Source organism: Protopterus annectens, chromosome 1.part1 (genome assembly GCF_019279795.1).
Source record: "Protopterus annectens isolate FY-2018-M chromosome 1.part1, PAN1.0, whole genome shotgun sequence".
Classification (NCBI taxonomy): domain Eukaryota; kingdom Metazoa; phylum Chordata; order Ceratodontiformes; family Protopteridae; genus Protopterus; species Protopterus annectens.
In genome coordinates this window covers 106306858-106319580 of record NC_056726.1, presented here as the reverse complement: position 1 = coordinate 106319580, position 12723 = coordinate 106306858, and positions in this window count along the sequence as shown.

Sequence of the window (12723 nt, the reverse complement as noted above, 5' to 3'; positions counted from 1 at the left end):
TTGTGCATGATGCTTATTACAAACATAACATGCCGCACAAAAATTTTTTGTGTAGTTTATAAATCCATATGCTGTGAACACTCGATTCACTAACTGTACCATCCCCCCTGTTGAGACATGGCACTGCCCATGGCTCAACAAAGCTGCATATCTAAACAAATTAGATGGCAAAATCGGTTTTCCTTCTTTGGAGATGTACAGCCCTTTCTCAAGAATTGCTCCTCGTTTTATCCATTTCTGTTTTTCTACTTTCATAGTAAGTGTCTGCATTGTTTTCAACATTTCTAAATCTAAAATCTCAGAAGGTTGTAATTCCTCACTCAAAAGAAATATTTCTGAAGCTGAAGCTGCCTGCTTTGCAGCTGTATCTGCTCTCGCATTACCTTTTGAAATCCTCTCCTGTTGCTTGGTATGAGCTACGCATTTACAAATAGCTACTTTTTGAGGTAACTGAATAGATTCTAACAAATCTAAAATAAACTGTGCATGATTAATCGGTTTACCAGTAGATGTTAGCATTCCTCTATTCTTCCACTGTTGCGCAAAAACATGTATAGTAGAAAAAGCGTACTGGCTGTCAGTAAAAATGTTTACACATTTACTCTTTGCCAAGGTACATGCCCTTGTCAAGGCAATCAATTCTGCTGCTTGTGCAGATAAGTTGTGTGGTAAAGACTTTGCTTCTAAAATCTCAGTATCAGAAACTACTGCATACCCCACTAGGTTCTGCCCTGTTGGACCCCTTCTGCATGAGCCGTCCACGTAATATGTCACCTCGGCATCATCCAAGGGAACACCTGTTAGATCTTTTCTAGGCAGTGTCTTTTGCTCAATCTCCTGCAGGCAGCTGTGTGGTGTGCCGTCCACAGGGGTTGGGAGCAAGGTAGACGGATTCAAAGTTGTACATCGTTCAATTGTCATATGAGGTTGGCTCAACAGTATAGTCATACAAGAAAGATGTCTAGCAGGAGAAAGATATGCTACTTTTTCTTGCAGTAAAATAATCGTGACTGCATGAGGCACTCTCACCGTGAGAGAGTGGAGCAGCACTACTAAGGCTGAAGCCTGTACTGCCATTGCAGCTGCGACTACTGCTTGTACACAGTGGGGCAGGGATCGCGCCACTGGGTCCAGCTGTGATGAATAGTAAGCTATGGGGTGTTGCTTGTCCCCATGTTGCTGTGTTAACACTGATGTCATATAACCTTGCCTACAATCTACAATTTGGAAAAAGCGTTTATGATAGTTTGGTAATCCTAAAACTAATGAGGATGCTATCAATTGTTTTAGTTTGCAGAAAGCTGATTCTGCTTCTGGTGTCCATTGTAATAAATCTTGTGCTGCCATAGGCTTCTTATATATGAAGTTGGTCAGTGGAGCAGACTCCAAGGCATAGTTTGGAATCCAACTCCAACAGAAATTAGTCGTACCCAGGAAGGACATCATTTCCTTCTTGGTAGTTGGTTTGGGTGCTTGTAAAATTGCTATTTTCCTATCTTCATCTAATGTTCTGCCTTCTTTGGATATTACATATCCCAGGTATTTAACCTGCTTTCTCCAAAGCTGCAACTTGTTTTTGTTTACTTTATGTCCTTGAGTGGCTAAAAAATTTAATAATGCTATGGTATCTTCTCTGCATTCTTGCTGGGTGGGGGCTGCCAGCAGGATGTCATCTACATAAAGTAAAATTTGACTGCCTCTCGGTGGGCTAAATCCCACCAAGTTGCTTGCCATCTCTTGTGAGAATATTGTTGGACTTTCACAATATCCCTGTGGTAGCCGCGTGTATGTATACCTTTTCCCCTGAAATGTGAATGCAAACCAATGTTGGCTGTCAGGGTGTATCGGTATCAAAAAGAACACATTGCTAATATCTACCACAGAAAAATACTTCTGTTGAGGCTTCAAATCATTTAATAGGGTGTGTGGATCTGGCACCGTAGGTGCTCTAGGTATTACTGCATAATTTACAGCTTCTAAATCTTGGACCATACGCCATTCTCTGTTTGCTTTCCTGACAGGAAATAAGGGTGTGTTACATGGTGAATCGGGAGATTTTACCAGTACTCCTTCCTTAAGTAAAGCTGCTATTATAGGTTTGATTCCTACTTCTGCATCTTTCCTTAAGGGATACTGTCTCTTTTGTGGTCTAAATGCTGATTTTGGAGTAATAGTAACCGGTCCTGCTGTACGAATTAATCCTACATCTGATTTCCTTGTTGACCAGAGAGTTTCTGATATGCTCTGTAAGGCATTCTCTTCCACTTCTAGTAAGAGTGCTAATCAGCTGTCCTTGCTAGACTGTAAGTGTACAGTTGGGTGTATCTGTGTTATCCAATTTAATTTCTGCTTCTGTACTCCCTGTTCTGACAGTTCTAACTCCGTCTGTTTTTCCAACTTTGTGACTTTTTCTCCTAGGTCTGCCCATTTCACATTCTTGTCCTTACTCAAACTAACATGTGGTAATCGATTAGATTTATAGAGTGCAAAGAATTCCTGGGGCAATGAACAGCTAACTACACTGTCCCCTTCTGTGTCCCAGTACAGATTATATAATACTAATCTGTTTGCATGGTTTCTAAACAGTTCTTGCTCATATTCTTTATCAAGTCCTGGTGTGTTACAATAATACAGAGTACAGTGCAACAAATGCTGTTTATCAGTGTCAAGAGAGGGGGACTTACTGATGGCTACGTTCATCAGCTCTTTGGTTACTGCCCCTGGACCAGTCGTGACCAAGTCCTGGCTGTACCAATAAAATGTTTCGCCCTCCGGTCGCACTACAAAAGTATCCATTTGTCGCTGTGCTTCCATACCCTGCATAGTTGGAACTACTGCTATGCCAAATATCTGCATAAGATCTCTGCCCAAAAGGTTTACCGGTTATTTTGCAGAAAAACTATTTTGCTTTTCTAGGTCATCCCTGAAACAGGGTCAGTTATTGTTATGTTATGTGAGAGTCGCTCCCGATGCAGTTGTCCATTAGCTGCTTTCACTAATATGTAATCGAGTGATTCTGAATTTTCTGGTAGTTTAGAAGGATGTATCAGGGTCCATGATGCCCCTGAGTCACACAGAAATTTGACTTCCCTCCCCTCTACCAGAAGTGTAACTTCCGGTTTTGTATCTACTAAGTAGAGCTCTAAGCTCAATAATGCTAAGTCTAAAATTTCACTTTCTTCACTATCTGCGATTTCTTGCACTTCCTCTATTTTTCCTGTCACATTCTCTACTCCCTCTATCACACTTGCATTTGTCTTTTCTTGGTTATTCCCTTCCAGTGATTCTTGACTATCATATAGTCAGTCCTCACCCTCCTTATCTTCCATGGCTACCTTCTTGTTTTGCTTGCAATCCCTTGCTAAATGTCCCTTTTTTCCACACTTAAAACATTCACCCCTTTTCTTTCTCTCTTCAAACTCCTCTGATCGCTTATCAGATTGTTTGTTTCCCTGGACATTTTTCTTGCCCTTTTTCCCGGACTGTACTACATAAACTTCTGCTCCATCTTCTACAGAAAAATACTTGGGCTTTCTTTTTCTTTTTACTGTTAAAATGCCTTTCGGCATGTCTAGCATATTCAAGTAGTGACTGTAATCTACTTGTATGATGGTCTACCATGTGCTTTGTAATAAAGCTGCTTATAGGTAAAATACTGCCTTTTAAAAATGCATTCTTTAGCTGCTGCTCATACAGGGAATTATGTGTTTGGTCTTCAGGTACCTGCATTCCACAATGGTTATTAAAACACTCTAATAATCTGGCATAATATCTGTCAACAATTTCACCTTCTTGTTGGATGCATTGATTAATGCAAGTACAGTCTGCCCTAGGCTTCCATTTCTCAGAGATTCGGTCTGTTAGACCTTTTACTCTGTTATCCAGTTCTGCGTTGCTATGTGGGAGTGGCTTGTGTTCTGCATCATGGGGATTCCAGTTGCCACTGATCATGTGCCAATCTGGACCTACGATTTGTCTAACTACTATTTCTACTTCTTCTCCATTTAAATGATAACTTAACCTCATGCTCTGTAAGTCTTCTAAGAATTTTCTAAAATTAATTTTTGGATGGGGAATTCCCTCTGTAGTTTTCCAGATGTCTTACGGTGTCCATGGTCTATATACCAGGAGAGTTGGGTCCTGCCCTTCCTGTCCTGCCTGAGGATTTGGTACTTCTATGAGCGGACATATCTCTTCTTCACTCATAGCTCGTGAATTTTTGTTCATTTGATATAACTCAATATCCCCTCTTAAGTCACGTATTCGAGACCTAGTCTCGATGGGATCTCTGACAAACGGTCTTGGCTTCGCAGAGACAGCCGGGTATAGCGGAGGTGGACCAGCTTGTCCACTCGCTTCATATTCTGGTAAGGGAAGTGGAGGGGGTGGAGGGGCTGATGCTATTACCAAATTATTGTCCTCTTTATCTAGAAACATAGTTTTTGAATTATTACTTTTTTGTTCCCTACGGTTTGCTTCCTCAATCCACCTGTGTGCCTGAGGAATGCCTAATTGACATTGCTTTTTTACCTGACCTTTTGCATCGGTTTTAAGCTGTTTGACAAGTTTAATAAGTGAGGATTTTTCTAATTTGCCATCAAATTCATATTTATTAACCCATTTTGTATAGTACCTAACATTGTCGGCACGCTGTAATTGCATATATTTTGCATCTTCAGTTAACAGCGGATCTTGGGAACTTTTTGTGCACTTATTTTCCATATTGTTCTGACTGTTAAAATGTTACGTAACCCTTCTTATTTCTACGTGGTACCACAATTTCTCTTTTTCACAGTTTATCTAGAATAACTGCCTTACCCATTCTGTTTCCCTGATCTATGACAAGACTGCAGTCTTCCTGCCCCTGACTTGTACAAGACAAATCTCCTGACAGATGATACAAATCAAGTCCCTGATCTAAAACAGAAAAAGGTAAATCTCACCTTACCTGAGCCTCCGTGATTGATCGCCTGGTTCGAGGAAAAAACATTAACTCGTCCTCCAGTCGCAGATCAGAACAGTGGCTGGCCTCTTTTGAATGACAATTCAGTCAGAGGTCTTTTAGAGCAGAAGAACCAATGTGGTCTCTTCCCCGTATGGTTTCATGCCACCTGGCCCAGCTGACCTGAGGCGAAGTGAGAGTTTCCGGTCCGAAGGACCAATCTGTCAAAGGAAAAACAACTTCAAAAAGATCAACACACAGCAGGTTCAGGTTAAGGCACTTTAATCTTGCAGCAAGGGGACAAAAATGTGCTAATACAGAGTTTGTCTAACTAGAATCAGGAAGTGAAGCCATTCTTATACATTTCTTACAAGACATTGCCTACTAAGCTGACGTAATAAATCACAAGTTCTTACAATATTATTTCATAGCATTGTCCATGATTTTCTGCTGGCACTATCAAGTTTATAAAAAACTTCCTAAGAAAAACAACGTGGCCTTGGAGACCACCGGTTAGATACAACTTCTCACTATATGATGTTACCATTCAACGTACTATGGCTAATTCAAGCACAAAGCAAGCACAGATTATAGTTCATTTCTTCAAGCAGTCTTTGTTCAACTGTATCTATCTTTTCTGCAGCTGTGCATATTCTCATAACACGAACAGAGCTGATTGTTCAAGTTCAATAACATTATAGAAAACAGTATTGTTCTATTCATTATTTTCCTGACCTAGCAGATAATCACCTGCTTCTCAGTAAATTTCCAAAAAGGCATAAACATGAATTTTGCTGTGCTAGCAAATACTATGTCAGAGAGCATCTTGCAGTTTCAGAAAGCATCTTGTAGTTTCATACAAAACTAAGCTGTACATAAAATAGAATGAAATGTGTTAACCCTTTTAGCTTCTAATAAGCACTAAACATATGCATTAATACATATTTTTCTGACAGTGTCCAAAGCTAACTTTTAGTGAACTTAGCTCTACCTGACAGTGCCCTGAAACTTTAGAAGCTGGACTGCCATTATGTCCTTAGAAGGACATAACCCATATAGCTTAAGCTACCTGCACACTGATAACTTGAACATCTGGTGTTATGGTAAGCTTACTGACACAATTGTACTTTTCTGACAATTTTCCAGTTTTTACTAGATTTATTTAGGTTCTCCTGTTTGATTCTCGGCTGGAGTGCGGGGAGTGCCTTCTGTGCGGAGTCTGCATGTCCTCCCCGTGGTTGGATGGGCATTTGAAAGACATGCGTAAATGGGCATGCCTTCATTGAAGGTTGGATGTTGAGTTGGCACCTTGGCGTTCATGAAAATCTACTGCCAATCATTAGTGGACCGGAGTTCCGCTGTGGCGACCCCTAACCGGGGAAAGCTGAATGACAAACAAACACACAAACTAGATTTATTTATTTCAGCTATTTATTGCTTTTAATTACGGGAGAGTCCAACTGTGTTAATTACCAGTTTTCAGTGGCGATGTGAGAAGAAAAGCTCCAACATTAGCAATACATGAGAAACCATTTTCTATAAGGTTTGATACAAAATGATAAATACTTGTATTTACAATATATGGTTTCAGTTTAAAAACTGATGACATTACAGAATGGTATATACAAGGCAGAAGCAATTGCAATGATATTAAGTACAATAACTGTCGATGGAATAGAATTTCTGCAAGTGTAATTTAACTGATTTTTCTAGAATCTTAGCAGTGTTATAGCAGGAGAGGTAGGAAAAATAGCTATTTATATTCTGTAAGTGAAGAAAGGAGCAAAAGTGAAATTTTGATTGGTTGTTCTGGGATTATTTAAAGGTTACACAAACCTAACTTCGTAGCAACAGCAAAGAGTGATGACAGCTAAACTAAAGAGAGGCTGAGAGGAAGTATGAATAAGTCATTATAAAGGTATGCACAATTTTGCTAGACCTATTTTAAAATATATGCAGTTTTGTTTTTCCTATCTTAGAGTATGTAGTGAATTTGAATTCAGTGACTACTGAAGGTGGTTACTTTTATGAGGTAGAAGAATCTTTGAATCCATACTAAGGAGTTAAATTTAGAAAGCTGTAGGGAGACTACCTATATAGGGTGGTTAGATGGTAACACTGGACAGTTATTAAGGTGGATAGGTGCTGATATTAAAAAGATATTAAGGAGAATGTTTATTAATCGGCTTATTGTTGGAATCATTCAGGTGGGGAACAAGAATAGGTCCAACAGTTGATAATTTAAAATAGGACTTTATTTATCATACTAAACAAGGCATGAAACTATAAATGATTAAAAATGATACAGACAAGATTGCTATATGAAAAGTTAAAATGGTGTTGTCATTTTAAATGTACTACACTTTCTGTGCTGAGATTAATGTGTCTCCATGACTACTGCATAATCTAACAAGAGTGATTGGACCAACCCCTCTGTGAAACAAAATGCTGGAAAGAATCCTCAAAGCACACTTGTGAATTTTTAACTATAAAGGAAAGGAATGTGGCATAACCATTTGGGCTGGTATTTCTTATTAAATTGGACACAATCAAAAATTGACAGATCTGCAATATGTTTCACCAAAGCAGCATTAATGACATTGTGCCTCATGCAATACTGCGCAGATCATGGCCTGAAGGAGCTGCTGAACTTTTTCATTTCAAGGACAGTCAGTATCACCTCTGTGCTGACAACTATTCATAGTATCAATAAACATCAGAATGCGGTGTCACTATACAGAATAAATCCATGTTTTTGTGTTGTAACAACCCTGACTTATTAATTTCTGATAATTGTCCAGAGTTCAGTCAAGAGTTTTGTATGTGATTTTAACACATCATCTGCTCTCTGATGGATAGGCTGAAAGAGTCATACAAAAGAAAAAAAAAAAAACATGTCAATGTGTTACCAACTCTAAACATGATTGCTGTTCAGCTCTGTTCCATTACTGAAACATTCCATTGCAACTAGTGAGGATGTATCTCATTTGTCTGTTAATTAGAGTGAGAATAAAGGAAGAGTTACCTCTCTAATCTATTTTGCTTCAAGCAGTAAAAATCCCAAATGTGCAGTCTACCTGGCAGCAAGCTCAGCAGAAGCAGAAACTGTGCTGAAAGAACTGGCAAAACACTGCCTACCCTGAAACTTTTACTGATAGGAAAAATCCAGAGCCTAGTTAACAAACATGCAGAACAACAGGAAAAAAGCTGTGATTAATCACACTGAGGTCATACAATGCCAATACCAAGGATGGTTTGATTATTAGATGTAACCAAAGGATTTTATGCAAAAACTGGACTTTTCTTACCTCAGAATAATGATGTGTCTGAAAAATTCCAATAATTTGCAGTTCAAGTCAAGAAGCAGCTGAAATACCACAAGCAAATTGCTCCTCAAATGGACAATTACACTAATAGTGACACTGTATTAGAAAATACGTCACCTGCTGCAATGGAAGACACTGTTGCACCTGATGATGATATAATACATGATGTGACAGTTGCACCATCTATGACTTCACTTTCTACCAGAAATTTTAGAGTATATAGATTTAGTACACTAATAACAAAATAATATCGAAAATAGAATGATTGTGTGAGATGTTATGATAGCAAATACGGAGTTATGTTTGCATTTTAATTTTTGCAAATTCTTGAATGTTATTCAATGCTTTAATTTTCTCTGTCTACGTATAATGCATGTGATTATTTATCATGTCACAGCCCTAGTATAGCATAGTGTAGAGTACTAACTATTCTGTGCATGACAATATGAGGTATTGCCAGCTATACCAGGAGAAGTATGGCAGTGGATGCGTAACATACACCAACATAGCTATCTGGAGTTTTGTAAATAATTATATGTCATTTGTATATCAAACTGATTTGTACAGATTCATGTGTTGAAAAATGCATTTGTAAAACTGCTTGTGTTTAAAAATGTACTAACAGTGTGTCCTCCTGTACAGAAAAGAAATATATGTGTATGTCAGACTGTACTATTGTAACTGAGTCTTCTTCTTTCGGCTTTTTCCCGGTTAGGGGTTGCCACAGTGGATCATCTGTCCGCTCATGATTGACAGTGGAGTTTTATGGTGTCAAGTTGCCAGCCTGGTGCCCAACCTTACACAGAAGGCACACACTTACACCTAGGGCCAATTTAGAGTGTCCAATTCACCTACTGCATGTCTTTGGGATGTGGGAAGAAACCAGAGCACCTGGAGGAATCCCACGCGACCACAGGGAGGACATGCAGACTCTGCACAGAAGGCACCCCAGCCGAGAATTGAACCGGAGAACCTCTAGCTGTGAGGCGCAATGCTAATCACTGCACCACCGTGGCCGCCCGTACTATTGTAACTGAGCAAATGTATATATTGTAACAGAGGATACTGGATAAGAAAAGGTTAAGCTCAGCCCCAGCTAACTTTTAGAAAAATATCCTAAAATTAAATTGCTTAATTTTAGGCCATAAAGATTGCATCTTACAGTTCTGATTGCAGCCAGAGACAAAATGTCTGTGAAAACATGGACTAGGAATCCTGCTATATTGTCCTTAGCAGTGAACTAATTGCTACCCTGGAAGGGTGGAAGTGTTGAAATGGTTTTATGGCTTCCAGATTCTATAACACATCGTAGCAAAGCTCTGTCTGTGTGTATGGTAACACATATGTGGAAGATTCTCATTCAGTTTCTAGTAAAGGGAAGTAGTATGGGAACCAGAAGTCAGATAATCAGAGGTATGTGATGTCATTCTATAATCCAGCACTGAAATGATGTTTTAATACTAGATAAGGCAAAAGTCTCAGAGCAGTCTGTTTTCTGAAACCTGACATAAAAAGATTACTCAACTACTTCATCTTGCCTTACTTTAATAAGCAACCAGAGAATAGTAATTCTTTAGATCAGTCAGAAAAATATGGTGAGATTAGTTAAGTACTGTTTTTCTGTATCTGCGTTAATCTATTTATCTGGGTTATTTTACTATTTTCTATGATTGAAATTCTGGTGTTTATTATAAATAGATATGTAGTATTTTCATGTTCTATTATTATTTATTATTTAATATATTTAAACTTCTCATTGTGGCTGGTCTTTTAGAGCATATTTTAACCATTGAGAGAAATTATGTTTATTTGGTGACACTATGGCTGCTTCTATAAGCCTTACTGCATTGGTCAAACACTACCATTTGTATCAGTATTAATTTTACTCAGTATAATTGTGTACCCTTGTAAGAGCTTTAGAGTAGCTGGCATTGGAATGTCCTGGTGGCAGTATCTATGTTATAACCTAGGCAAAGGGCATTGCTAATAAATTTGTGCCAGCCTTTCCCAGGTGTGTGTGTGTGTGTGTGTGTGTGTGTGTGTGTGTGTGTGTGTGTGTGTGTGTCTCTGTGTGTGTGTGTGTGTGTGTGTGTGTGTGTGTGTGTGTGTGTGTGTGTGTGTGTGTGTGTGTGTGTGTGTGAAAATCAAATCTCAAAGAGTGTGTGTGTCAGCTACTTGGAGCAGGGATACAGAGCACTGCTTTCACAGAAAGGGTGGTAGAGGACTTGGCTTGGGGCACTTAACTGAGGAATCAACTGTATAGCTGTGCGAGGGGGGGTCTTATTGGGGGCCTGGAGAGAGAGAGAGAGAGAGAGAGAGAGAGAGGAAACCCAGAACCCGGACTGCATGTGTTCACTGTGTGCCCTTAAGGGAAATTGTGCTTGGTGCAGAGAGCTGCATCCTGAAATACTGTGTTCATCTATCTTTCTTCCAAGCGAACATCCCTCACCTGTGTCAGTGGTGAGGATTCAAGCTCCTTGATTACTGGCCTAGAGGAGGGACTTCACACTCTGTATAAGTGGTGAAATATTAAGTTTGGAGGACTGTAGTGCAGCTGTAGCATTACCATAAGGCTAAGTGTACATGTGGGATATCACACAGATCTGTCTTGTCAGTCACTACCATGGCAATAATCTGTGCTAATGCTCACTAACTCTCCTAGATGTCTGTTTCTATCCACCCTGTCTTAAAAGCTACAGCTCAGTTTGAACCCAATAACATTGTATGTTCAGGCAATAGTAAACAAAACAAATCTTTACTTATTTAAAATGTGTGCAGTACTAATCCTCATGTACCTTTTGTAGACTCCGCTCATGAGTACTGTCTGCTTAAGTGATTTGCCAAAAGTCACACAGACAGGCAAATGGAGGCTGATGGAATAAAACCATGGACTATAGGAAGCAGCTCATTAATATTAATCCTCTGTACCACCTTCTTTCATTAACAGATATATTCCTGTAAATAAGTTTTTAAATTCTTAAAACAACACTTTTATGTAGTTAAGAGGGCTTTCCTTTTGGCTACTGTGAAAGAAGTGCTAGGAAGAATGATAATTTCTTGCCTTTTTGTTAGCATCGTTGATCTTTTTCGTATGATAATAAGAGGTAAACAGTGGATGCATGATGTATTTCATATGGTATTTTATATGAAATCTACATCTGTATAATCTATATATCTGTCTAGAGGAACAGGTTATCACTTCCAATGAATACACTTCATATCAGGCAGTTCAGTGTCTTAGTGTCATCTCTCCTGTGTGGCATTTTAGAGCTACCATAGGTTTATCTGGATTCCAGAGAAAATGTAATAATTATATATTCATTATTTGTTAATTGAGGCAATGTGCACAACACAAAGAATTGTAAGCAATATCATTTTGATGATAGCCAGTTTCTGCTCAGTAGAGATAAATTGTATATTGTTACAGTGTACTAGTTTTGAAATTATCTTTCCTTCAATTTTGGTGGAAAAAGTTGGGTTATGGGGTACAAGACATTCCAGAGTTTGTAGTGCAGAGTGCCTGTGGGAAACAAAGATGGAAACAGAAAGGAGGACAGGAGAACAGCACTAAAGAAGAAAAAATGGTGCCTAAAAGGAAAGAAAGAACTAAAGTTACAAAAAGTGACTGGGAGACCAAGCAAATGTACTACATTGTGCTTACAATGGAGAGAGAGAGAGATAGAAAATCAAGAACGTGAAGTCTTGTGCTCCTCACCATTTGTTTTATGTTTCCAACACCTTAGGAGATCAAGGAAAATAGGATCACCTGACAGAAGGGGCAGGTCAGGCGATACAGACAGTGGGATAAGTGTTATTTTTGCTGGCATTGATGCTATGCTCTAATAAAACTGCAAATATCACCCAGCAGTTGTATTTCTGATTTTTTATATATCTGGTGCCTATATATTAATATCTTCTGTTGCTTTTTTCTCCAGTTTTATTTTATTTTACATTTGTTGACCGGGCTAGTCTAACTGGATATATGTCCATTTTCAGTAGATGCCCGGGGAGAAAAGCTCCAACTAGTGAAAGAACCTGTCTATAGATATACAAAAATTTAGAATACAGGTAAAATTCATACAAAAAATACTAAAAAAACATTTTTCAAAGTGATCACACATTTACAAGTACTTGGAAACAAAAATGCAAATTACTGGACTTGAATTAGTGCAGTTATTGAGGAGGTTACTAATAAATTGTTGAGTAAGGATAATAACTAACACTATACAGAATAGAACGTAAAATAAGAAAGGAAGACATAAAGGAAGAAAAATAGAGGGTGGATGAGTACTTGTTAGAGTAGTAAGACAAGTTACGGTTTTAAGAATAAAGTAGTAGATAGGATTATGATGGAGAGGTAGAGTTGTAGTTGTTAAGTTGGGATTATTACAGAGAAATGTAGGATATGATGAGTCAAGTAATTAGAGCAATGTTGGTCAATCGGGTTTAATACAA